This window comes from Aotus nancymaae, unplaced genomic scaffold (genome assembly GCF_030222135.1).
Source record: "Aotus nancymaae isolate 86718 unplaced genomic scaffold, 86718_ANA_hifiasm-v0.15.2.pri h1tg000025l, whole genome shotgun sequence".
NCBI classification, from domain to species: domain Eukaryota; kingdom Metazoa; phylum Chordata; class Mammalia; order Primates; family Aotidae; genus Aotus; species Aotus nancymaae.
The window spans coordinates 27,872,231-27,899,941 of NW_026988438.1; the positions used below are offsets into that span (position 1 = coordinate 27,872,231).

Consider the following 27,711-nt stretch of genomic DNA (forward strand, 5'->3'; position numbering starts at 1 on the left):
ATACAAAAATTAGCCAGGCATGGTGGTGCACACCTGTAATCCCAGCTACTCAGGAGGCTGAGGCAGGAGAATTGCTTGAGCCCAGGAGGTGGAGGTTGCAGTAAGCTGAGATTGTACCACTGCACTCCAGCCTGGTTGACAAAGTGAGACCCTGTCTCAAAAAACAAATAAGTAGTGTTATACTGCATTGTTTAGGGAATAATGAAACAAAGACTACACATATTTCAGTACAGATGAAACCATTTATTTTTCAAATATTTTCCATCCATCACAGCTGGTTGAATTCTGAATTGCAGAACCTGCTGATACCAAGGACCCACTTTTAAAAAACATCAAGTACATTTGGCCTTCCATGTAAAAAGTTTGCTTTTATTTTTTGTTTTTAGAGACAGTCTTGCTCTGTTGTCCAGGCTGGAGTGCATGCCGCAATGATAGCTCCTTGCACCCGCAATTTATCAGGCTCAAGTGATCCTCCTGCCTCAGCCTCCCAAATAGCTGGGACTACAAGAATGTACCATCATGCCCAGCTAATTTTTTCTTTCTAGAGATGAGGACTTGCTATATTGCCTAGCTGGTCTTGAATTCCTGGCCTCACGTGATTCTTCCACCTCGGCCTCCCACAGCACTGGGATTACAGGTGAGAGCCACTGCTTGGCTAAAAGTGAACATTTATATTTACCTGATATGATTTGTTGATTTTGGGGCTAAGGAGTTCTTACAACAGTGAAAAATCTTGTGTGGCTGCATTCTACTTCACTTGCTTTCTACTGCCAGAGTCCCACGATTTTCACAGAGTGACTGACTCAGAAAAAGTTTAGGAATATAGGATTTCCATACTAGGACAGGTATCCACATCCGAAAATCCACCCCTCCCTTTTTTCTTCTTCCTGTTGCCTGACCACAGCCCACACATGCTCTTGTAGCTGAGACTAGGCCACGGTAGAGGCATCTGAGGAGGCCAAGGTGTGTCTGCAGCTAGAGGAGAGGAAGTCCATCCTTTGCTGAGCCAAAGTGAAGCCGGATCTTGCTCATAGGCAAGGGTGTCCCTCTGTGGCCAGCACTGGTCTGTTGCTGCTTTAGGCACTCAGTCAGGGTCCCAGAAATTCGCTCCTATTTTCTGCCACTTTTCATGGAGTTTGGAGTGTAACTCTCTAAGGAACAGCCAAACCAGGCCCAGACTGACCCTTCTCCAAGTTTCATCAGTCAATGCTCCTGTTATTGGCCTTAGACTACCACCTCAGGAAAACAACTGGTTGCGTTTGGAATGGCCAGGACTTGTTACTTCTGAAAACTGTAAGGCCGGTGGATTCAGCCTTGCCTTACACTTATCCTTGTCATCCTTCCTCAGCATGCAGAACACAGGCCATCTGTCCTCTGCCATATGCTCAGTATTTTCCACCCAGGTACAGCCGGTTCTCTTCTTCCAGGAATTGGCTACTGTCCCTCTGCAATCCCATTCATGATAAAAGCATTCTTACACAACATGAAAGATGCTGCATCAATGATTCTCAAACCTTCGAGGCATCCAAATCAACTAGAGTGCTTGTTAAGATGCAGATTCCTGTGCTCCTCTCAAAAACTTCCAGTTTTCCATTCCGTAGGTCTGGGGTGAACTGGGAATCTGCTTTGCTAACAAGTGATGCTGACACTGTTGGTTTGGGGACCCCACTTGGAAAACCTGTGCTCTAGATCTCTACCCTCTTACTGAATCCTTCTTCCACTTCCTGCTTTAACTGGAATCCAGCCATCCACCCCTACAGCCCTTGCAAGTGAATTGTCCCCTTTTCCTCACTCTGGCTTTCTCTCCTCTCTCTCTCTCTTTTTTTTTTCCACCCTGGTGTGGGTGGGCTGAGGCCAAAAAGGGCATCAGCCTCTCTCCTCTCTTTCTAACCTAGATTCCAAGGAACATCACTTTGGCCTGTCATCTCCCATGATCTGTGATCCTGTTGTCCAGCTTTCCCCAAAGCGTCAATCAAAATCTTCCTCTTTGCTCCTATAGACAGACTACAGGGGAAAAATCCCAGAGCCCCTACAAATCCATCTCCAAACTCAAATGAGAACTGAGCCCAAAATACCCACGAGCAAAACAGAAGTGTGCTTAAACTTGCTTTTTCAGACATCTCTTTCAGGTATACATTTTCCACTCATATCCAGGGAGACAAGCCCTCCGACCTCCCTTCACTAAGACAACGTATGATGGATGTCGGACAAGCTGCTGGTATGGTTTGGATGTTTGTCCCCTCAAAATCTCATGATGAAATGTAATTCCCAGTGTTGGAGATGAAGCCTGGTGGGAGGTGTCTGGATCATGGGGGCGGGTCCCTCATAAATAGGTTAGTGCCATCCCCTTGGTGATGAATCAGTTCACACTAGATCTGGTTGTTTACATGTGAGTGGCAGCTCTCCCTCTTTTGCTCTGGCTGTCACTGTCACCATGTGATATGCTGGCTCCTCATTTCCTTCCACCATGACTGTAAAGTTCTTGAGGCCTCACTAGAAGCATATTCCAGCACCACACTTCTTGTACTGTCTGCAGAACCTTGAGCCAAGCAAGCGTCTTTTCTTTATAAATTACTCATGCTAAAATGGCATTATGATTTCTCCCCGTAATCTTCAGGACTGTTAATAGGATGCATTTTAACTCCTGTGACTAGGTTGTGTTTCCAGTACAAGGAAAGTGAGACCATCTGGGTGTTCCTAACCAAATCATGAGAACCCTTTGGAACTCAAGTTGTCTCTGGCTGGTAACCAAAGAGGAAGTCAGAGACAGTCCAAGCCTGTGAAAGATTCCACACATCATTACTGCCTTTATACTTGAAGAGGCCACATGGTGAGGGATGCAGCAGACTCTCATCAAAGGTTCCCGACTAACAGCAAGGAAATGGAGCTCTCAGTCCTACAGCTGAAAAGATCTGAATTCTGCCACCCTCAATGATTCTGGGTGCATATTCTTCTCCAGAGCCTCCAGATGAAAGCCCACCTCTGCTGACACCCTGGGTTGGGCTTGTGAGATGCAAAGTCAAGAACCCACTTGAGCCTGCCCAGGCTTCTGACCTACAGTACCATGAGGTAATCAGTGGTGATGGTTTTAAGCTTTTACATTTGTGGGAAAGTGTTTATGCAGCAAACTGATCCAGAGGTTTAATGAGCTTTCCCTCTTCCTCTCAGGCCAGTCCATCACCTGTGCTCTGGACCCTACCATCAGCCAGCAGTAGGGGGCAGTGGCTGGAGCACTGGCCCTACATCCAGACTGCCTGGCTTTGAGTCCCAGCTTTGCTAGTTGTGGAGTTTCTCCACCTTTCTGTGCCTCCATGTCCTTGACTAATCATATCCACCTCCTAGACTCCTAGTGAGAATGAGGGGACTTGATCTCAACTTTAAATGAATGTTAGCTCCTCCTGCTGCTACTGCTACTGCTGTTACCATCATCTAATCCCCAGGGAGCTTCTTCCTCCTTTATCCCATGTCACTCATGTTTTCAAACTCTTCCTTTCTATAGTGATCTTGCCCTAGTATTTAAAAATTCTTTTAGCCTGGGCACGGTGGCTCATGCTTGTAATCCCAACACTTTGGGAGGCCACGATGGGCAGATCACTTGAGGTCGGGAGTTCGAGACCAGCCTGGCCAACATAGTGAAACCCCATCTCTAACAAACATACAAAAATTAGCTGGGCATGGTGGCACACACCTGTAATCCCAGCTACTCGTGAGGCTGAGGCAGGAGAGTCACTTGAACCTGGGAGACAGAGATTGCAGTGAGCAGAAATTGTGCCACTGCACTCCATCCTGGGTGACAGAACAAGACCCTGCTCCCTATTCCAAAAAAGACAATTGCTTTTAAATTGTAAAATACACACTCATAAAGAGTTCACAGTTCTGAGCCATTAGAGAATAAAAAGTGAAAGGGGAGTCTACTTATGATGCTTTGATACAGTGTTCCAGATCCTGATAAAAATGCATCAGCAAACACAGACACAAATGCAGGATTTTTGGTTAGCTTTACATAACTGATAAACACTAGTAATGCTGTTCTGTGACTTCATTTCACTCACTATATGTTGGCAATCTTACTGCTCACTACAGGCTTCAAATGGCTACAAAATTCTTTGGTTTGAATGTGCCATGATTCGTTTAACCATTAGTCTATTTATCAGAATGCAATTGTTTCCCATTTCTCATTCCTACAAATAAGACGAAAATAAAATTTTTTGAGCAAATATCTTCATGTACGTATGCAAGTATTTCAATAGAATAGTTCCCTAATAATGGAATTACATATTTTAAGTTTGACAGATTCTACCAAATTACCCTCCAAAAGAGTCTGTACCAATTTACCCATTCTCTTACAGTATATAAAGTGGCCCATTTCCCTATCCAATAGCATTTAAACAAGTTCAAGTTTCCCTTTAAAAAAAAAAAATTCCTGAGGTCAAGCACAGTGGCTCAGGCCTGTAATCCCAGCACTTCTGTAGGCCAAGGTGGGAGGAGCACTTGAGCCCAGAAGTTTGAGGTTACAGTAGGCTATGATGGCACCACTGTACTCCAGCCTGGATAACAGAATGAGACCCTGTCTCTGAAAAAAATAAAATCCTCCCTTGATCTCATGTCTCTATCTAGCTCTTATCTCTCCTTCACAGCAACTTTGTCAATCTTGGCCTCATTTATTTTAGGAACTGGATAATTCTAAGTGGTAGGGTTCTATTCTGTGCAATGTCGTATATTTTGCAGCATTCCTGGCTTCTAACCACTTGATGCTACTAGTATATCCTCCAGTGGTAGCAACTAAAATTGTCTTTGAATATGCATATAGAAAAGAATGAAATTGGTCCCTTATCTTACCCTATACACAAAAGTCCACTCCAAATGGCTTAAGGACTGAAACTAAAATCTGAAACTGTAAAACTCGTAGGAGAAAACAAGGAAAAGACTACTTGACATTGGCCTTGGCAGTGGCTTCTTGGATTTAACATTGAAGGCACAGGTAACAAAATCACAAATAGACAAGTGGGATTGCATCAAACTAAAAACTTCTGCACAGCAAAGGAAACATCAACAAAATGAAAAGGCAATACCTGGAAAAGGAGAAAATGTGTGCAACCATACATCCAATCATGGGTTAATATCCACAGAACATAATAAAACTCCTACAACTCAATAGCAAACAACCAGATAACCCATTTATTATAAAAATAGGCAAAAGGCCAGGAGTTCGAGGCTGCAGTGAGAGCCACGATTACACCACTGCACTCCAGCTCCGGCAACAGACCAAGACCCTGTCTCTAAAAATAAAATTTTAAAAATAGACACCTGAATAGACATTGATTCCTAAGAATGACCAGCAGGTATATGAAGAGGTGCTCAACAGCAGTAATCATCAGGTAAATGCAAATCAAAATAATAAGAAATGCACCTCACACCTGTTAGGGTGACTGTTTAAAAAAAAAAATCCCAAAAGATAACAAATGTTGGTTAGGATGTGAGGAAAGAACCCTTGTACACTGTTCATGGGAAAGTAAAGTGGTGTGAGCACTGTGGAAAACAGTATAGAAGTTTCTCAAAAAATTAAAAATAGAACTACCATATGATCCAGCAATCCCACTTCTGGGTATATATCAGAAGAAATTAAAATCAATCTTGAGATATTTGCACTCAGGTTCAGTGCAGCTTTATTTACAGTAGCAATGACATGTAAGCAAACTACACATCCATGATGAGTGAATGCAGAAAGAAAATGTGGTCTATTCACATATAGTGGAATATCCTTCAGCTTAACAGAAGCAAATCTAGCCATTTATGACAACATGGATGAACCCAAAGGACATTATACAAAGTGAGATTAGCCAGACACGAAAGGCCAAATACTCTGATACCCCACTTACAAGATGAATCTAAAATAGTCAACTATTGAGGCCACAAGTTTTGAGACCAGGCTGGGCAATAGCGAGACCTCATCTCTACACTAAATAAAAGAAAAATTGGCCAGATGTGTCGGTACATGCCTGTAGTCCCTGCTACTGGCAAGAAAGCCCTAGGTGGGAATGGCTGAGTCCTTTGTTGTGACTGTCTTAGAGCCCAACTTCTCCCTCCAACCAATCACATTCCCTTTGCCCCCTTAGATGTTAACTTACAAAATCCCATGCAATCCATGATACAGCCATTCGAACATTGGCAATGCAATGGGAAAAATAAGGGTACAAAGACCCACTACATTGCTTAGGCTGATCTCAAACTCCTGGGCTCAAGCCTTGGCCTCCCAAAGTGTTGGGATTATAGGCATGAGCCACCACACCTGGCCTAAACCCTTAAGATCAAGCACAAGTAATTGAGTAAATTTGCTGTGAACACTGACTTGAATGTAACTGTGTCTTCATTTGCCTATTTAATTGTATTTTTCTCCTTACTTCCGTTGTCAATTGAATGGATCCTGTCTTGCAAAATCAAGTCTTTCCTTGATTTCAGGAGTCACTGGGAGACAGTGACTCCCGAAATGTGTTGCTTATGTCCAGTCTACTCTATAATCTCGTTTTGGTTGCTATCACTGCAGAAAACCCTGCTTCACAAAGATAGGATGTTGGAAATGGAAGCAGGCTTTTCAGTGCTTCTGTGGTAATCTCAGGATATTCTGCCTTGACTTTAATCCAGAACATGTGGAGATTGGAAGTTGTCTCAAACATACTTTTAAGGCCGTGGTCATTTGTAATCTCAAGCAGCTGATCCTCTTCTAGCATGGACAAAGTCGATTCACCTGGCTTATTCACAAACGGGTTGTGGATCCATTCCTTCCTAGTTCAGGGGTCTCTTGTGGTTGAAAAGTAATTCCTAAACTCTTTTAGAAGCTGAGATGGGTGATCATGCACCAGTTGGGAGAAAGAAGGCCCTGGCTCAGTCTCTTTCAAAACCTCTGTTAATGGCTGAAACAGGTCCAGAATCCCAAAGTTCCCATGTTGACATCCTAATTCCAGTTTGGCTTTGAAGGCAGCCACTTTCTCTGCTGACTTGAACACTGTTGTTATTCTCCCCTGAAGTGACAGGTTGAGTTCGTTGAGCAGGTTGAATATGTCACAGAAGTAAGCAAGTTTTGCAACCCATCTGTGTCACTGAAAGTGTGCTGCTGGTGGTGACTGTTTTTCTAAAAGAAATATTTGAATTGGCCCTCATAACTCAGAAATTCTGGCCAGTGATCTACCTTTAGAAAGTCATCTCATTTTCGTGTATAAGACTTGTGTGCTCTGCATCCATCTCCTCACAGAGCTGCATGAACAGAAATGAGTTAAAGGCATGTACTTTAATGTAACTGATAATTTAAATCACATCCTGCAAAACATTGTTAAATTCAGGTGACATTTTTGGTTAGCCAGCATTTCTTATGGATGACACAGTAGGTAAACTCACATTCAGAAATGACCTTTTTGACCCAAGTAGTGAAACCAGAAAGCTGTCGTCATAACACCCGCTCTGTCTATGCATATACTGACACAAAATGACCAATTCAGTTTTCCTGATATGTAATTATTAAAAGACTTAAATAGTTCTGTAGCTGTGACGTTGGTTGGCAAAAATGCACATAACATATCCTCATGCACATACTCCTGAAAAATATATCACACAAAAACAAGCATTGTTGCCTTGTTGTCAACCCTGGTAGACTCATCAACCTGGATTGTTTACCATGGTGACTCATTAATCCTCACTAACAATTGTGCATCAATATCCTCTGCTGTTTCATCAATCTGTCTAGTTATGGTGCTAGCCAAAAGAAAAACACATGCCACCTTTTGAACTGCAGCTTCTCTTAAAAGTTCACAAGAAATGTCCTTAGCAGCAGGCAGGATCAGCTCTTCACCAATAGTAAAGGGCTTCTTAGCTTTACCAATGTGGTTAGCCACTACGAATGGTGCTCTCAGTGCAGACACATTTAATGAAGTGGTGGCCTTCAATAATTGCTTCTGTTCTAAATGTTCACTTTTCTTTTGAAAAACTTCAAAGCCTTGTTTTTTTGTGTGTGTGTGTGTTTTTTTTTTAAATGAGTCTCACACTGTCACCAGGCTTGAGTGCAATGGCGTGATCTCAGCTCACTGCAACCTCCGCCTCCTAGGTTAAAGTGATTCTCCTGCCTCAGCCTCTCAAGTAGCTGGAACTACAGGTGCATACCACCACACCCAGCTAATTTCTGTATTTTTAGTAGAGACAAGATTTCACCATGTTGGCCAGGATGGTCTCGATCTCTTGACCTCGTGATTCGCCCGCCTCGGCCTCCCAGTGTGCTGGGATTACAGATGTGAGCCATTGCATCCAATTAGGCTTGTCTTTTAATGCAGGGTATTTGGTCTTCATGTGGCAAAGCAGTTTTTTTTGAGACAGAGTCTCACTCTGTCGCCCAGGCTGGAGTGCAGTGGCGGATCTTAGCTCACTGCTACCTCCGCCTCCTGGTTCAAGTGATTCTCCTGTCTCAGCCTCCTGAGTATCTGGGACTACAGGCACACACCACCATGTCCAGCTGATTTTTTGTAATTTCAGTAGAGACTGAGTTTCACCGTGTTGGCCAGGCTGGTCTTGAACTCCTTATCTCAAGTACTCTGCCTCCCTTGGCCTTCCAAAGTGCTGGAATTACAGGCATGAGCCACCACGCGTGGCCACTAAGCAGTTTTGAACGTTTCATGGCTTTGTTGGATACTTGGTTGCTACATATTACACAAACTGGGCTTGGAGAATATGAATCACCTGTTGCAATCAACTGATAATTTAAGTTGGACTCAGTATTCTTTTTTAAATTCAGCTTTCTTTTCGTTGGCAGTCTTAGAATTTTCTGCTGTCTCATCATTGGGTCTTTCCCTCTTTTCAGAGATGCTCTCCAGTGACATTTGCTTTTTACTCATTTTGGCTAGAGTTAGCTCGTAGGCTTACCAAAACTGGGACTGAGACAAGCATGCAGTGTGGGGGAAGAGGCATAGATGGAAGTGGTAAATAAAATAATGGGCGGGCCATGTGTGGACTATAATAAGTGTCGGATTCTGACTTAAAGCCTGTCACCAGATGCAGCTGTATAATTGAAGTACATCATCTCACTTGCCTCTGTAAAACCTGCCACCAGATGCAGCTTAATTGTCATTTGCCACTCATTGATAGGGTTTTGATATGAGTCTGCAAGCAATTGATGTATTATGGGCTCTGTGCAGTCAAACCTCTCTGCAAATGTCTGCAGCCACTCCCCAGCGCTAGCCTCACCACCTCAGCTCCACCTCAGATCATCAGGCATTAGATTCTCACAAGAAGCTCGCAACCTAGATCCCTCACATGTGCAGTCCACAATAGAGTTACCACTCCTATGAGAATCTAATACCACTGCTGATGTGATAGGAGGTGGAGCTTAGGTGGTGATGTGAGCAATAGGAAGCAGCTGTAAAAACAGATGAAGCTCACCTGCCACCCATCTCCTGCTGTATGGTGGGGGGGGGTGGGGGGGGTGGGGGGTGGTGCAGGGGGACATGGTTGAGGAATCCTGCTGTATAAGACAGAACAAAATGCATTCTAGGCAGTCCTTGCCTCTAGATTCCACCTCAGGACCACCATCCAAATAGTCAACCATAAGGAGCACATGAGCCCAGGAGGCTGAGGCTGAGGCTGAGGCTGCAGTGAGCCATGATCACACCATTGCAGTCTAGCCTGGGTGACAGACTGAGACCCTGTCTCAGAACAACAACAAAAAATAGGCCAGGCATGGTGGCTCATGCCTGTAATCTCAGCACTTTGAGAGGCCAAGGCAGGTGGATTACCTGAGGTCAGGAGTTCAAGACCAGCCTGGACAACATGGTGAAACCCTGTCTCTACTATAAACAAAAATTAGCTGGGTGTGGTGGTCGGCGCCTGTAATCCCAGCTACTTGGGAGGCTGAGGCAGGAGAATGGCTTGAACCCAGGAGGTGGAGATTGCAGTGAGACAGGATCACACCCTTGTACTCTAGCCTGGGCGACAAGAGCAAAACTCTGTCTCAAACAAAACAAAACATAGTAATCCATAGTAAAAACATCGGTGTAAAGTTTTTTTCTCCCTCGTCTAATCATCTAAAGCTATCAAGTATACTCTTGTGGTGTTCCTTTTTCTGTTACCAATGCAAAGCCCTTGAAGCCTTCAACTGTTATTGTTTGTTTGTTTGTTTCGTTCTGTTCTGTTGCCCAGGCTGGAGTGCAATGGTGCCATCATGGCTCACTGCAGCTTCAAACTCCCAGGCTCAGGTGATTCTCCCGCCTCAGCCTCCCAGGTTGCTGGGACTACAGACATGCACCGCCACAGCTGACGAGCCATCAACTTTTTTTTTTTTAACCTGAATTACTCCTCTATTTTTTAATCTCTGTGCCATGTCACCTAACTCTGCAATACATGGATTCCAGAATAATCTTCCTGAGCCAACTTGGTTCGCTCACCTCAGATATAGTATTTAAATGGCTCACCATTGCCTGCCACAGAATGGGAACAATCACCACATTACTTTGGATGGCATAAGGCCTCTCATTTTCTGATTTCTCCCTGCATCGTTTCATTATTCTCCCATGAATGCCATCCTTGGTTTTCTCCAAATTCCATGTTCTTTCACGCTCTTCCCTTTTCCAGGATGTTCTCCTTCCGCACTGCCTTCCCTAGATGCAGTCAACACCTAGCTCAGCTATTGTTTTTTATTAGGTCTGTACTGCAGACCTTCCACATTGGAGAAGGAAATATACAACACTGACCCACTGTACCCACCCTGTCCCACCTAAAAAGGGTACAGGGGAAGTCTGAAGTTCTCAGTCCAGAAACACAAGCTCACTAAAATACTAAGTCCCAATCATAGTCCTGTATTAATTGTAGGATGATGAACATTTACCTTCCCTCTACAACTTACCACATTACTAAAGATACATTTTTGAGCAGCACCTTTTACCCAAAAATTACAAGGCATACCAGATACATAAAAGTTTGAGAAGACAGTTTGAGAAGACAGAGCAAGGCTTGGGACCAGACATGGCCATGATGTTGACATTGATCAAGCGTGAATTTAAAACAACTAATGTATTAGGCTGTTCTCGCGTTGTTATAAGGAAATACCTAAGACTGGGTAATTTCTTTTAAAACAGCAGCTGAATTGGCTCATGGTTCTGCAGGCTGTATGAGCATGGTGCTGCTGTCTGCTTGGCTTCTAGGGAGGCCTCAGGGAGGTTTCACTCATGGAGAGGTGAAGTGGGAGCAAGCATGTCACATGGCAAGAACAGAAGAGAGAGAGAGGGAAGACATTACACACTTTTAAACAACCAGATCTTGTGAGAACTCATTATCAGGAAGGCAGCACTCAGGGGATGGTGCTAAACTGTTCATGAGAAATCTGCCCCCAATCACCTGCCACCAGGCCCTACCTCCAATAATGGGGCTTATAATTCAACATGAGATTTAGTGGGGATAACATCCAAACTTTATCATTCTGCCCCTGGCCCCTCGAATCTCATGTTCTTTCTGTAATCCCAGATACTCAGGAAGCTGAGGCAGGAGAATTGCTTGAGCCTGTGAGGCGGAGGTTGCAGTGAGCCAAGATAGCACCATTGCACTCCAACCTGGGCAAAAGAGTGAGACTCCGTTTCAAAAAAAAAAAAAGTCCAAAGTCTCATCTGTCTCAAGGCAAGTCCTTTCAAGTCCTTTGAGCCTGTAAAATAAAAAGTAAGGCATTTATTTCCAAGATACAATGCAGGTATACCAACATTGAATATACATTCCTTGTTGAAAAGGGAGAGATCAGCCAAAATAATGGGCCCAGTGGCTGGGTGTGGTGGCTCATGCCTATAATCCCAGCACTTTGGGAAGCTGAGGTGGGCAGATCACCTGAGCTTCAGAAGTTTAAGACCAGCCTGGGCAACATGGTGAAACTGTCTCTATAAAAAATTAGCTGGGTGCAATGGGGTGCCCCTGTGTTCCCAACTACTTGGGAGGCTGAGGCAGGAGAATTGCTTGAGACCAGGAAGCAGAGGTTACAGTGAGCAAGACTGTGCCATTGCAGTCCAGTGTGGGCAACAGAGTGAGACCCTGTCTCAAAAAGAAACAAATTTAAAAAAAGAAGAGGCCAGGCGTGGTGGCTCACGCCTGTAATCCCAGTACTTTGGGAGGCTAAAGTGGGTGGATCACGAGGTCAAGAGATTGAGATCATCCTGGCCAACATGGTAAAACCTGTCTCTACTAAAAATACGAAAAAAAAAAAAAAAAAAAAAGGCTGGGCGTGGTGACACTCGCCTGTAGTCTCAGCTGCTCGGAAGGCTGAGGCAGGAGAATCACCTGCATCTGAGGCGGAGGTTGCAGAGCGAGACTCCATCTCAAGAAAAAAAAAAAGAAGAAGAAAGGGGCCATGGGTACCACACAAGTCTGAAACCCAGCAGGGCAGTCATTAAATCTTATAGCTCCAAAATTATCCTTGACTCCATGTCCCACATCCTGGCACATTGATATGAGGAGTGGGCTCCCAAGGACCTGGCAGCTCCAACCCTTTGGCTTTGCAGGCTTGGGCCCCTGTGGCTGCTTTCATGGGTTGAAGTTGAGTTGAGTGCCTGTGGCTTTTTCAGGTGAAAGTTGCATGCTGCCAGTGGATCTACTATTCTGGGGTCTGGAGGACAGTGGCCCCACTTCCTACAGCTCCACTCAGCAGTGACCTGGTCGGGACTCTGTGTGGGGCCTCTAACCCCTCACTTCCCCTCTGCACTGCCCTACTATAAGTTCTCTGTGAGGGATCCACCTCTGCAACAGGCACCCAGGCTTTCTCATACATCCTCTGAAATCTAGGTGGAAGCTGTCAAGCCTCCTTCACGGTTGCACTCTGCATGCCTACAGGCTTAATACCATGTGGAAGGCACCCAGGCTTACAGCTTGCACCCTCCAGAGTGGTGGCCCAAGCTGTACCTGGGACTCTTTGAGCCATGGCTAGAGCTGGAGCAGCCTGGATGCCTGGATGTCCCAAGGCTTCACAGGGCAGCAGGTCCAGGCCTGGCCCACAAAACTTCTTTCCTCCTAAGCCTCTGGGCCTGTGATGTGAGGGGCCACCTCACAGATCTCTGAAATGCCTCCAAGGCCTTTTTCCTATTTGCTTGGATATTAACCCTTGGCTCACTTTTAGTCATGCAAATCTCTTTTGTGAGTGCTTGCTTCACAGTCCCCTCAACCCGTCTCCTGATAATGCATTCTCTTTCTTTGCCACAGGGCCAAGCTGCAAATTTTCCAAACTTTTATGCTGTTTCCCCTTTAAACATCACTTTCAACTGTAAATAATTTTTTTTTGCTCCACATCTGAGTGTAGGTTGTTAGAAGCAATCTGGCCACTTCTTGAATGCTTTGCTGCTTAGAAATTACTTCTACCACGTCCCTAGGCATGAAGAGAATGTCGCCAAGCTCTTTGCCAAAGGAAAACACAGGTGGCCTTTGCTCTAGTTCCCATTCAGTTCCTCATTTCCATCTGAGACCCCCATCAGCCTGGACTTCACTGTCCATATCATTAGCAGCATTTTGGTCGCAACCATTTAACCAGTCTCTATGAAGTTCCAAATTTTCCCTCACCTTTCTATCTTCTGAGCCCTCCAAACTCTTCCAACCTCTGCCTATTACCCAGTTCCAAAGCTGCTTCCACATCATCAGGCATCTTTATAAAAATGCCTCACTCCTCGGCACCAATTTTCTATATTAGGTTGTTCTTGTGTTGCCATAAAGAAATCCAACTTAGTCATGATTTAATATACATTGCAGGATTTCATTTCCTGATATTTTATTTAGGATTTTGGAATTTAAGATTATAAATGGAATTGTTTGACAATTTGCAATTCTCAATATTGTATTTTATTGGTTTCAAGATATCCCAGCCTCATAAAATAAGCTAGATAATTTGCCATCTTTTTCTGTTCTCTAAAGCAGTTTGCATGAAAGAAGGATTATCTATCTATTTCTTGAAGGTTTGGTAGAAATTCCTGGAAAGAGTGTGTTGTGTAGTGTTTTGTAGGTAGACTTCATTACTGCTGCAATGCTTTTTTTTTTTTTTTTTTTTTTTTGAGACAGAGTCTTACTCTGTCTCCCAGGCTAGAGTGCAATGGCGCAATCTTGGCTCACTGCAACCTCTCCCTCCCAGGTTCAATCGATTCTCCTACCTCAGCCTCCTGAGTAGCTGGGATTACAGGCCCCCACCACCATGCCCAGCTAATTTTTGTATTTTCACTAAAGACGGGATTTCACCATGTTGGCCAGGCTGGTCTCAAACTCCTTACCTCAAGTGATTCACCTGCCTCAGCCTCTCAAAGTGCTGGGATTACGGGGCATGAGCCACCGCACCCCGGTCTGATGTAATTTATCTAGAGTTTTTTTTTTTTTTTTTTGAGACGGAGTTTCGCTCTTGTTACCCAGGCTGGAGTGCAATGGCGCGATCTCGGCTCACCGCAACCTCCGCCTCCTGGGTTCAAGCAATTTTCCTGCCTCAGCCTCCCGAGTAGCTGGGACTACAGGCACGCGCCACCATGCTCAGCTAATTTTTGTATTTTTTAGTAGAGACGGGGTTTCACCTTGTTGACCAGGATGGTCTCGATCTCTTGACCTCGTGATCCACCCACCTCGGCCTCCCAAAGTGCTGGGATTATAGGCGTGAGCCACCGCACCCGGCCAATATATCTAAAGTTTTTAAGTCTATTCAGTCTTTCCATTTCTTTTTTTTTTTTGAGACGGAGTTTCGCTCTTGTTACCCAGGCTGGAGTGCAATGGCGCGATCTCGGCTCACCGCAACCTCCGCCTCCTGGGTTCAGGCAATTATCCTGCCTCAGCCTGCTGAGTAGCTGAGATTACAGGCACGCGCCACTATGCCCAGCTAATTTTTTGTATTTTTAGTAGAGACGGGGTTTCACCATGTTGACCAGGATGGTCTCGATCTCTTGACCTCGTGATCCACCCGCCTCGGCCTCCCAAAGTGCTGGGATTACAGGCTTGAGCCACCGCGCCCGGCCCCATTTCTTGATTTAATTTGGTAAGTTCAGTTTTTCTAGGAAATTGTTCATTTTGTCTGAGTTTCCCAATTCATTGGTATAAAATTTTTCATAATTTTAGTTTTTTATTTTATTTTATCTTATTTTAAAAACTTATTGTAGAGACAGAGTCTCACTATGTTGCCCAGGCTGGTCTTGAACTCCTGGCCTCATGCTATACTCCCACCTTGACCTCTCAAAGTGCTGGGATTACAGGAGCGAGTCACCATACTTGGCCAATTATGATTTTTAAAAATTCGTACATTGGCCAGGCTCGATGTCTCACACCTGTAATCCTAGCACTTTGGGAGGCCAAAGTGAGCAGATCACAAGGTTAAGAGATCGAGATCATCCTGGCCAACATGGTAAAACCCCATCTCTACTAAAAATACAAAAATTAACTGGGCATGGTTGTGCGCACCTGTAGTCCCAGCTACTGGGGAGGCTAAGACAGGAGAATTACTTGAACCTGGAAGGTGGAGGTTGCAGTGAGCCGAGATTGTGGCCACAGCACTCCAGGCTGGCAACAGAGTGAGACTCCGTGCCAAAAGAAAAAAAAAATGCTTACATTATCTAAAAATATTGTAACTGGTAACAGCAGAAGCTTGAACTTTGTCAGTAACAAAATGTAGCAAAATAATGAGTTGTTTTTCAGTTGCAACAGACTCTCAGGTTGCAAGTTGTATAACCTAAGCTTTTGCAAATGAACGAAGTGTGCCCATGTCCTTAACCCTGGAACCAGCCTGAATGAAAAAGTCAACAACATACAGAACCTAAGTATTCTGATGGAAGACCAGGGACGAGATTACAAAGTGAGGGGCACCTGGTTTTGTTGAAGTATGAACTTAAAAGCCAAGGACCCAACATCATTTCTTTGCATGACTCAATCAAATCACACCTTGTTACATTTTCCTATCTCCCTCATAGTTACTCTCTGCATATAAAACCTGCCCACAGATCCCAGCTTGGGCAGACAGATTTGAGCATTGCCTCCTGTGTCCTTGCCAGTCGACCTTACCATAAAGCTTTTCCTTTTCTCAAAAGCCAATATCATAGTATTGGCTTCAATGTGCATTGAGCAGTGAGCTCATTGCTCAATTTGTCATTTTGATTTTTTTTTTTTTTTGAGACAGGATCTCACTCTGTCACCCAGGCTGGAGTGCAGTGGTGTGACCTCAGCTCACTGCAGCCTTGACCTCCCAGGCTTGAGCAATCCTCCCACCTTAGCCTCCTGAATAGGTGAGATTACAGGCATGCACCATTATGCCTGGCTATTTTTTGTAGTGACAAGGTTTTGCCATGTTGTCCAGGTTGATCTCAAACTCCTGGGCTCAAGCAATCCATCCACCTTAGCCTTCCAAAGTCCCAGGACTACAGACATGAACCACTGCAAAACCTCATTTTGATTTTTAATGTTGATAAATCTGCTCAATGGTATATCTATTTCATTAATCTTCCCTAAGCAATAGACTTTTCATTTGTTGCTCCTATGTAATCAATTTTTCCATTATTAAATATCTTTGCATTTCCTCTGTTGTTTGCTTTTTTAGCTCAGTGTTTTCTAGCTTACTGATTTCTAATAATATTGCATTTCAGCCAAATAATGTGGTTTGTAAGTCACCAATAATTTGGTATTTGTTTGGACTTGCTTTATGGCCTTGCATGTATTGAAATTTTGCCTCCTAGGAAAAAAAAGGAAACCAAGGAAGTATAAGAGGGAAACATTCAAATTATAGTACTGAAATAGTCTATTTCTGTTTCATGTTTTAGTTGGCAAGAAGTTATAGAAAAGATTAATGATGATTGTAAAGGCCATTATTGCTTTGCTCTTGATTTTAGACATACTGTAATGTTTCTCCTTTGTGATACATGCCTATTCCTTTCAAACAGCCGCTTTTTATTACATTGAGGACTCATTCTTTTGTTGTCACTTTTTCAGAGTTATTAGTGATGGGTGTGGAATTTTTTTCATTCACTTTGGCCACGTATTGAAATAATAGTTTTTTCCTCACTTGATGTATTAATGTGATGAAATAACAATTTCTTAATAAGTCAATTGTTAGGATAAATTAATCTGATAGCATTAAATTTTCTTCATTAATATTTTATTTTCTTAAGTGAGATTAACATGCAGTTGTCTTTTCTATGCTATCTTGGTTTTGATGATAGCATTATGAGTGCTTCTTAGAATCAACTGGGTAGTTTGTCACCTTTTTCTTTTTTTTTGAGACAGGGTCTCATGCCATCACCCAGGCCTGGAGTGAGGCAGTGGAACGAACACAGTTCACTGCAGCCTTGACTTCCTGGGCTCTAGCAATCCTCCCACGTCAGCCTCCCAACTAGCTGGTACTACAGGAGCACACCGCCAAACCTGACTAATTTTTTAACTTTTTGTAGAGATGGGGTCTCACCAAGTTGCCCAGGCTAGTCTAGAACTCCCGGGCTCAGGCAATCTGCCCGCCTTGACCTCCCAAAGTACTGAGATTATAGGTGTGAGCCACCACGAGCACCCTGCCACTATTTTCCATGTTTGAAAACAATTTATTTACTGTGGGAATGATCTATTCCTTGAAGGTTTGAAAGATTTTGAGCTCAGAGCCTTATTCAAGGGTAACTTCATTGACTTTCTGAATTTCTTCCTCAGTTATCTTTATCCTATTAAGATTTTTCTAGGCCAGCGCCTGACTCACGCCTATAATCCCAGCACTTTGGGAGGCCAAGGCAGTTGAGTCACGAGGTCAGGAGATTGAGACCATCCAGGCGAACACAGTGAAAACCTGTCTCTACCAAAAATACAAAAAATTAGCTGGGCATGATGGCCCACACCTGTAGTCCCAACTACTTGAGAGGCTGAGGCAAAAGAGTCGCTTGAACCCAAGAGGCGGAGGTTGCAGTGAGTCGAGATTGTGCCACTCCATTCCAGCCTGGGAGAGTGGGAGACTCTGCCTCAAAAAAACCAAAAGATTAGCTGGGTGTGGTAGTGCACACCTGTAATCTCAACTACTTGGGAGGCTGAAGTGGGAGGCTCCCTTTAGCCTGGGAAGTCAAGGCTGCAGTGAGCTAGGATCATGCCACTGCACTCCAGCCTGGGTAATATTTTTTTAATACTAAGAAAGGGCCGGGCGCGGTGGCTCAAGCCTGTAATCCCAGCACTTTGGGAGGCCGAGGTGGGTGGATCACGAGGTCAAGAGATCGAGATCATGCTGGTCAACATGGTGAAACCCCGTCTCTACTAAAAATACAAAAAATTAGCTGGGCATAGTGGCTCGTGCCTGTAATCCCAGCTACTCAGGAGGCTGAGGCAGGAGAATTGCCTGAACCCAGGAGGCGGAGGCTGCGGTGAGCCGAGATCGCGCCATTGCACTCCAGCCTGGGTAACAAGAGCGAAACACCGTCTCAAAAGAAAAAAAAAAAAACTAAAAAAATTTTTTTTTTTTTTTTTTTTTTTTAGTATTTCTTCATTTCAATTTTTGTAGGGCTTAAACACTTTTTTTCAGTTGAGGGAGTAACTTTTTACATGTATTATTTTCAATAATGGATATACTAAAATCTGTGAATTTGCTTTTCAGCCCAGCTTTGGCATGGTGGATAAAATTGTACATGTTGTACTACACTACTGGGAAAACCAAGGCTTAAAGAGATCAAGGGATGACCAGGTATGTACAAGTAGAAACTACACAGCCACATTAGCCACCTTCCAAATTTGAGCCCTTGACTCACTGGGAGAGACAGGGAGGATGAATGAGCAAAAACACACCACTACTCATTAGCATGCTGAAAAGACTATTATCTAATACAGATGATACAGGACCTAGAAAGAAATTATTTAGGCAGATAGTAAGGGTAAAGGAGTACTCAGCAAGGTTTCCCTTTTAACAAAAAGCAGCCCCCCAGGTATTTCTTTTCTAACAAAGAACAGCCTGAAAAATCAAGCTGCAGACATAGATAAGTAAGCTGGACACCTGCACATGGGTGCCAACAGAAAAGGGTCACCTAAGGCCCAGGCATGTTCAACATGGAGGCTCCATCTTCCCTTTTCTTTGTCACCATGTATACAGTAAAGGAACACGCAGCATGGTGCCAGCCAGGTAGAAACCATCTGCATAATAAAAGATTAGGGTGGGGCAGCCAGCTTCTTTGCACACTATGCAAATAGCATACCTGGTCCGATCAATCTTTCATGCCCTTTGTAAATCAGACACCACCTCCTCCAGCTCATCTATAAAACCTTCTGCATTTCACTGCGGAAGCAGCAACCCATTTTCTCCAGGACCCCACTCTGCGCAGAGAGCTTTCTTTTGCCGTTAAATTTCCACTCTTAACGTCACTCTGGTGTGTCTGCATCCTAGTTTTCTGTGGCCATGAGACAACAAATCTCGGTTATTTACCCCAGACAATGATGCCACTTCACTGATATGGTGTATATATTAGCAGCATCGTTTTCATCTAATCAAGGTAGCACATTCACATTAGTGACAAAAAACTTTTTTTTTTTTTTAAGATAATCTCACTCTGTCACCTAAACTGGAGTGCAGTGGAGCAATTCCAGCTCACTGCAGCCTCTGCCTCCTGGGTTCAAGCGAGTCTCCTGCCTAGCTGGGACTACAGGCCTGTGTCACCATGCCCAGCTAATCTTTGTATTTTTTGTAGAGATAGGGTTTCATCATGTTACCCAGGTTGGTCTCAAGCTCCTGAGCTTAAAAGATCCGTCCACCTTGGCCTTCTAAAGTTCTGGGATTACAAATGTGAGCCACCATGCCCGGCTGGTAAAACACTTTTATTATGTAGATGTTCAACTAGGCAAAGCAATGTATCTAATAGGTGTACTAAAGAAAACTTGTTCTGAGTAAACAATCAGAACCAGAGCTTCAGGACTTAAAAATCTCAATGTTAACAGAGTTTTATGTTTGGCAATAGAGCTACATTATATGAGTGACTTTCATATTAGTTTTCAGAGTTTCACATGAAAAACCCACCTATACATGGTGGAACTTTTAACAGAAACCGAAGTTCTAAGAATTATCCTACATCTCTGTACTGTCTTAGGGAACATTTGCTTTCATCTTTTTCATGTGTATCAACGTCAGATCCAATATTATTATTATTTTTTTCAGACAGAGTCTCGCTCCATCACTCAGGCTGAATCACAGTGGTGTAACCTTGGCTTACTGCAGCCTCGAACTCCCTGGGCTCAAGTAATCCTCCCACTTCAACCTCCTGAGTAGCTGGGACCACAGGCGTGAATGACCACACCCAGATAATTTTTGTATTTTTCTGTAGAGATGAGGTTTCACCATGTTGCCCAGGCTGGTCTTTAACTCCTGAGCTCAAGTCATCCACTCAACTTAGCCTCCTAGTTGCAGGTATGAGCCACAACACCCAGCCCAAAATCAGATCCATGATTTTCTTTTCTTTTTTTTTTTTGAGACCGAGTTTCACTTTTGTTACCCAGGCTGGAGTGCAATGGCGCAATCTCGGCTCACCGCAACCTCCGCCCCCTGGGTTCAGGCAATTCTCCCGCCTCAGCCTCCTGAGTAGCTGGGAGTACAGGCACGCGCCACCATGCCCAGCTAATTTTTTTTTATTTTTAGTAGAGACAGGGTTTCACCATGTTGACCAGGATGGTCTCGATCTCTTGTCCTCGTGATCCACCCTCCTCGGCCTCCCAACGAAGATTCTTTATATACAGTTACATGGTAGGAAGGTCCAACCCTCTCTATCTAAAGCATATAAAAACTTCAAGTTATGTAATTATAAGTTTATTTAGTAGTAGCCTCCCAAGGGCTCCCTCTCCTCTCCTCCAACATAACCCTTCCAGATTTTTGTTTTACTTGCTAGTGTAGACCTGTCCTCAAAACTAATCTTACTGCTAGCATTTGAATTATTTTGCAGATAGAATGAAGCTACCTTATACTAATGCCAGTTTCTCTATTTCAGAAAAGGGGATGCAAAAATTTACCTCTATCCTGAGGGTATTTAGCTGAGCTTGATAATTAAATTGACATAAAACAAAATAACAAGAGGAAAGCATACAAATTTATATGTTTTACATGACACAGTGAGGTAGGAGGTGGGATTCCAAATGCAAGGCTCAAAGAGGGGACCAGATTGAGGAAGCAGCTTTCCATATGACACGCCCACCAGTGTGCCACATCAGTTTACCATTGCCATGGCAACACCCAGAAGTTGCCACTCCTTTCACGGTAACGACCCTACCACCCGGGTTGTTTTCCTAGAAATGTCTGCATTTCTTTTCCTAGAAACTTCCACATAATTCACCCCTTAATTTGCATATAATTAAAAGTAGGTATGAATATGACAACAGACCTGCTCTGAGCAGCTACTCTGGGCACACAGCCTATGGGGTAGCCTTGCCCCACAAGGAGCAGTACCTCTGCTGCTGCTGTGCACTGCCGCTTCAATAAATGTTGCTGTCTAACACCCCGCCTCACCCTTGAAATCTTTGCTGGGTGAAGCCAAGAACCTTTCTGGGCTAAGACCCAATTTGGGGGCTCATCTGCCCTGAATCATTTAGAGTCCTCATAAGGAAATGAAGACCCAAAGAAGTGGCAAAATCTAAATGCTTTTATATTAAATTAATAATGAGGCCGGGTTCGGTGGCTCACCTCTATAAATCCCAGCACTTTGGGAGGCCGAGGCGGGTGGATCACCTGAGGTCAGGAGTTCAAGACCAGCCTGGCCAACATGGTGAAACCCCATCTCTTTTTTTATTTTTTTTCCACTAGAAAAAAACACAGAGCTTTATTATTCTCAACACCAGCGGCAGCGGTCTCTGTAGGACAGGGGAGTGAGTTCTGTTGACTGACAGGGATAGGTGGCTCCTAGTTGCCGGTGATAAGTGGGTTCCGCAGGACCACGATAACTGAGTCCTCACGCAGGAACATCTTGGAGATGTAGCGGTCTTTGTTGACTGGCTTGGACTTCTTCTTGCCCTTGCCACTCTTGGGTACCTCAGTCCACATCTCCTTCACGTTCTCCAGCACCATGTTACAGTGCCTATCGAAGGCCTTCACGCGGCCCAGGAGTTTCTTATTTTTTTTTTTTTTTTTTTTTTTTTTTTGAGACGGAGTTTCGCTCTTGATACCCAGGCTGGAGTGCAATGGCGCGATCTCGGCTCACCGCAACCTCCGCCTCCTGGGTTCAGGCAATTCTCCTGCCTCAGCCTCCTGAGTAGCTGGGATTACAGGCACGTGCCACCGTGCCCAGCTAATTTTTTGTATTAGTAGAGACGGGGTTTCACCATGTTGACCAGGATGGTCTCGATCTCTTGACCTCGTGATCCACCCGCCTCGGCCTCCCAAAGTGCTGGGATTACAGGCTTGAGCCACCGCGCCCGGCCAGGAGTTTCTTATTGTTGCGGCGATTGATGAGCACTTGGGTGTTGTTCTTGACGGACTGAGTGAGCACAGAGAGTGGACCCGTGTTAAATTCCTCCTCCTCTCGCTTCTGCAGCTCCTCCGGCTCATCTCACTCTTGGGCTTGTTGAGGAGGCTCATGTTGGTCACTAAGCTCTCGGTTCACTCCGGTTTCCTCCGCGTTGCTGCTGCCTCGAAACCCCATCTCTTAAAATAAATAAATAAATAAAATGAGCGGCAGTTGTGGAAAAGTGACTAAATTATGTGTGGATGCTACAAACAATAATTAATAATAATATATTTTCTTTATTATTAATTTTTTTTCTGAGATGGAGTCTTGCCCAGGCTTGAGTGCAGTGGCGCGATCTCAGCTCACTGAAACCTCCACCTCCTGAGTTGAAGAATTCTCCTGCCTTGGCCTCCCGAGTAGCTGGGATTACAGGCATCTGCCAAAATAATAGTTATTTTACCAAGGTCTATTTGTACTGAATTCTCTCAGCTATGATGTCCCATTGAACAATGTTTCTTTTCTCTGGTACAAGGAGGGCATCTTTCATGTGGGAGTTCTTATTTCCTGTTTTGAGGAAGAAAAGAGATCAGGATGCCCTTCTTGCATCTGCTGTTTTTCAAATAGCTCAAAATAATCCTGACACTGAAGTGACATATTTTGGTGTGGCATATTCTGCCCCTCTTCACAGTAAATAACTGGTTTTTTTTTTTTTTTTTTTTTTTTTTTGAGATAAAGTCTCACTCTGTTACCCAGAATGGAGTGAAAGCACAATCATGACTCACTGCAGCCTTGACCTCCCGGGCTCCATGATCCTCCCACCTCAGCCTCCCAAGTAGCTGGGACTGTAGGCACCAACACCATGCCTGGCTAATTTTTTTGTATGTTTTTTGTAGAGACAGGGGCTTCACCATGTTGCCTAGGCTGGTCTCAAACTCAGGCAATCCACCTGCCACTGCCTGCCAAAGTGCTGAGATTATAGGTGTGAGCCACCTCACCCAGCCAATAACTTCCTTTGAAAAATACTTTTTTCCCTTCCCAACAACTCCCCTGAAAAATACTTTTCAGTGGCAATCACATCTTTGAATTATTAATGTATTACAATAAATGAAGTAAACTGTTGATTGAGGACAGTTGTACTTATAGATCAGAAGTGCTGGCCCGACTTGGTGGTTCACACCTGTAATCCTAGCACTTTGGGAGGCTGAGGCAGGTGGATTGCCTTTACTCAGAAGTTTGAGACCAGCGTGGGCAACATGGTGAGAACCGCTATCCCTACTGAAAATACAAAAAATTAGTCAGGCATGGTGGTGTGCGCCTGTGGTCCCAGCTTGGAAGGCTGAGGCAGAAGAATCACTTGAACTTGGGAGGCAGAGGCTGCAGTGATCAGCCTGGGTGACAGAGTGAGACTCTGTCAAAAAAAAAAAAAAAAAAAAAAGTGCTGGGAAAGATTCTAGATATTCTCTTCATTTATTTGAGAAATAACATCACAGTTTCAGATTTTTTCGTATTATTGTTGCTACTTCTGTCACTGAAAAATGTGTGTGTATACATGTATCCACACACATATATTTTGTTAGAATAAAGTTTATATTATAATAATTTTATCTGAATTTCTAATAATTAGGAGAGAAAATAGGAAGTTTGTGGTTATTTGTAACATGCAGATCCTTATCAGGAATTTGACACATGATCAAAAAATTGGCAATAAATGAAAAATGGAGGAAGCAAGTGTATTAAAAACATAGCTGACCCTGTTTAAATTGCGATATTTATTTATTTCAGCTAAGGACCACGATCTTCCAATGACTGCAGGAGAGAAAAATAATTAGCAAAATAACAAATAGTCTTGTTTATAGTCTGGGCAAGATACTTTAAGTTTTAAAAAGCTATTTATACCTTGACTTTCAAATTATATTTTAGTGTAAGAATAAATTTCAGAACTTGATTATTCATTATAATACTGTATTATCACTATTTTATAGTTGAGGAAACAGGCATATAGATATTAAGCAGCTTTTCTAAATTCTCTCTAACTATGAACACCACAATTTCAAACAGATCTGTACAATTCTATGCTCAAGGCCAGAAAAATAATCATATCACAGCTGTAATTATAATAGTCGGCTGTGGTAGGAAGACATAGGAACTCAGTAAATAGCTGTTGCCTGAATAGATTTATAGATTATTGTTTGCAGATTACTACCAACTACTAATAGGTTTAAATGAATTTGAAGTATCTTTGAATTTCATTAATGTATTAGTTATGCATTATTTTTTAATTTTTAATTTTTAATTTTTTTTTGAGACATAGTCTTGCTCTGTCACCCAGGCTGGAGTGCAGTGGCATGATCTTGGCTCACTGCAGTCCTCCACCTTCTGGGCTTAAGCCATCCTCCCACCTCAGCCTCCCAAGTATCTGGGACCAGAGGCAAACACTACCAAGTTGGGCTAATTTTTATATTTTAGTAGAAATGGGGTTCCACCATGTTGGCCAGGCTGGTCTCAAACTCCTGATCTCAAGTGATCTGTCTGCCTTGACCTCCCAAAGTGCTGAGATTACAAATGTGAGCCACTAGGTCCAGCCAGTTTTCTATTATTATGTGGCAAATTATCCCAAAATTCAGCAGGTGGCATAAGCCTATAGTCCTAGCTATGCAGGAAGCTGAGGTGGGCTCAACTCCGTTTGAGCCCAGGAGTTCAAGCCTGCAGTGAGCTATGATCATGTCACTGTACCTCAGCCTGTGTGACAGAGTGAGACCGTTTCTCAAAACAAACTAAAACAAACATTTATTATCTAACATTTTCTAAGGGTTAGGAATTGAGGAGTGGATCACCTGGGTGCTTCTGGCATAGGGTTTGTCACAAGGTGGTAGTCATCTCAAGGCTTGACTGGAGCCAGAGAATCTGCTTCTGAACTCGCTCATGTTGTTGGTTGGCCTGTTTACCACTGGCTGTTGACCAGAGATCTCGTCACTTGCACCTCTCCAAAGACTGTGTGAGGGTCTGTGTACAAGTGAGGAAAGAGAGGTAATGGGGATGGGTGGGTATAAACATCCCAGAGAGAAAGACAGAGTGAGCATGAGAGTGAGAGCTAGAGAAATGGGGGGAGAAAAGAGGGGTGAGAGAGAGAGAGAAAGAGACACACACACACACACACACACACAGAATGCTCCTAGGGTGGAAGCTACAGTCTATATAACCTAACATCAGAAGTGATATACCATCACATCTTCCCTGTGCTATTGGTCACACATACTAAACTGGACAATGTGCAAGAGGACTACACAAGGATGAGAATACACTGGGAGCTATTTTTTTTTGAGACGGACTCTCCTTCTGTCACCCAGGCTGGAGTGCAGTGGCATGATCTTGGCTCACTTCAACCCCCACCTCCCAGGTTCAATCGATTCTCCTGCCTCAGCCTCCCAAGTAGGTGGGATTATAGGCTCCCACCACCACACCCAGCTAATTTTTGTATTTTTAGTAGAGACAGGATTTTACCACGTTGGCCAGGCTGCTCTTGAACTCCTGACCTCAAGTGATCCACTTGCCTCAGCCTCCCAAAATGCTGGGATTACAGGCATCAGTCACCACGCCCGACCTACTGGGAGCCATTTTCAAAGCTAGCTACCACAACTAACTTTAGAAATCTGGAAGGAGCCGGGCGCGGTGGCTCACGCCTGTAATCCCAGCACTTTGGGAGGCCGAGGCAGGTGGATCACAAGGTCAAGAGATCGAGACCATGCTGGTCAACATGGTGAAACCCCATCTCTACTAAAAATACAAAAAATTAGCTGGGCATGGTGGCGCGTGCCTGTAATCCCAGCTACTCGGGAGGCTGAGACAGGAGAATTGCCTGAACCCAGGAGGCGGAGGTTGCGGTGAGCCGAGATCGCGCCATTGCACTCCAGCCTGTGTAACAAGAGTGAAACTCCGTCTCAAAAAAAAAAAGAGGCCGGGCGCGGTGGCTCAAGCCTGTAATCCCAGCACTTTGGGAGGCCGAGGCGGGTGGATCACAAGGTCAAGAGATCGAGACCATCCTGGTCAACATGGTGAAACCCCGTCTCTACTAATACAAAAAATTAGCTGGGCATGGTGGTGCGTGCCTGTAATCCCAGCTACTCAGGAGACTGAGGCAGGAGAATTGCCTGAACCCAGGAGGCGGAGGTTGCGGTGAGCCGAGATCGCGCCATTGCACTCCAGCCTGGGTAACGAGCGAAACTCCGTCGCAAAAAAAAAAAAAAAAAAAAAAAAAAGAAATCTGGAAGGAGGCGTTCTAGAAGTAGCATAGACCCCAAAGCTGACTTCTCAGTGATCATCTCACGTTCTAAATTGAGAACATGTGATCATAAGAGAATAAAGAATTAATGGTTCACCATTATTACAGCACTAATTAAGAGTTGAACTAGGATCCACTTCTCCTAAGTCTTGTTCCAAAGGTCTTTCCTGTATACCAATTAATGACTCATGGGTTGTCAGACCATGGGCTTTATGAGAAGTAAGGCATTTAGCTTTGAATGTAAAAACATTTACATAACCCAACTCAGGTATCATGGGGTCATTCTATACTTTGAGATTTAAATAAAATTTAGCTCTTTTTCCCCATTCTGTACACATTGTAAGGATTAAACAAGTGCTTTGCACATAATGAGCACTCACCAAACATTAGCTATTTTTTGTTGTTGTTGTTATTATTATAGATAAAAAACAGGCCAGGCATGGTGGCTCATGCCTGTAATCCCAGCACTTTGGGAGGCTAAGGTGGGTGGATCACGAGGTCAGGAGTTCGAGACCAGCCTGGCCAACATGGTGAAACCCTGTCTCTACTAAAAATACAAAAATTATATGGACATGGTGACAGGTGCCTGTAATCCCAGCTACTCAAGAGGCTGAGGAAGGAGAATCGGTTGAACATGGGAGGCCGAGGTTGCAGTGAGCCGAGACCACACCATTGTACTCCAGCCCGGGCAATAGAGTGAGACTGTCTCAAAACAAACAAACAAACAAAAACAAAACAAAATGAACACCTAGGACATGCAGCAGCTGGCAGACATAATTTTTGGAGTGGGACCTGAAATTCCTAAAAGCCTGGCTTCCTTTCCCTTACAAACACACACACTATTCAGGTTGTGTTTTGACCTTTTAGAACATTGCTACATTTTGCTTCTTCTATACTATTCTTCATGTTGTTGGTGGGCTGGTTTGGGTTCTTGATTTTGCTGCACAAAAGAATTTGGGCCAGGTTTCGGGGCTCGCAACTGTATTCCCAGCACTTTGGGAGGCGGGAAGATTGCTTGAGCCTAGGAGTTCAAGACCAGCC

At 44.0% G+C, this 27,711-nt stretch overlaps 1 protein-coding gene across 4 annotated transcripts in view; it reads left to right on the forward strand.

Moving 5' to 3' along the window:
• The window catches only part of KBTBD2 (kelch repeat and BTB domain containing 2), an 86,677-nt gene that overhangs the window by 25,958 nt on the left and 33,008 nt on the right, over window positions 1–27,711 (forward strand). For 2 of the 4 annotated variants that reach the window (XM_064380472.1, XM_064380475.1), the window contains exons 1-3: window positions 546–637; window positions 2,117–3,069; window positions 18,575–18,661. The gene's annotated coding sequence lies outside the window, so the exon portion shown is untranslated. Of the gene's footprint in view, window positions 1–545; window positions 638–2,116; window positions 3,070–18,574; window positions 18,662–27,711 lie in introns of those variants that run through there. The other 2 variants (XM_064380474.1, XM_064380476.1) reach the window with 2 other exon arrangements.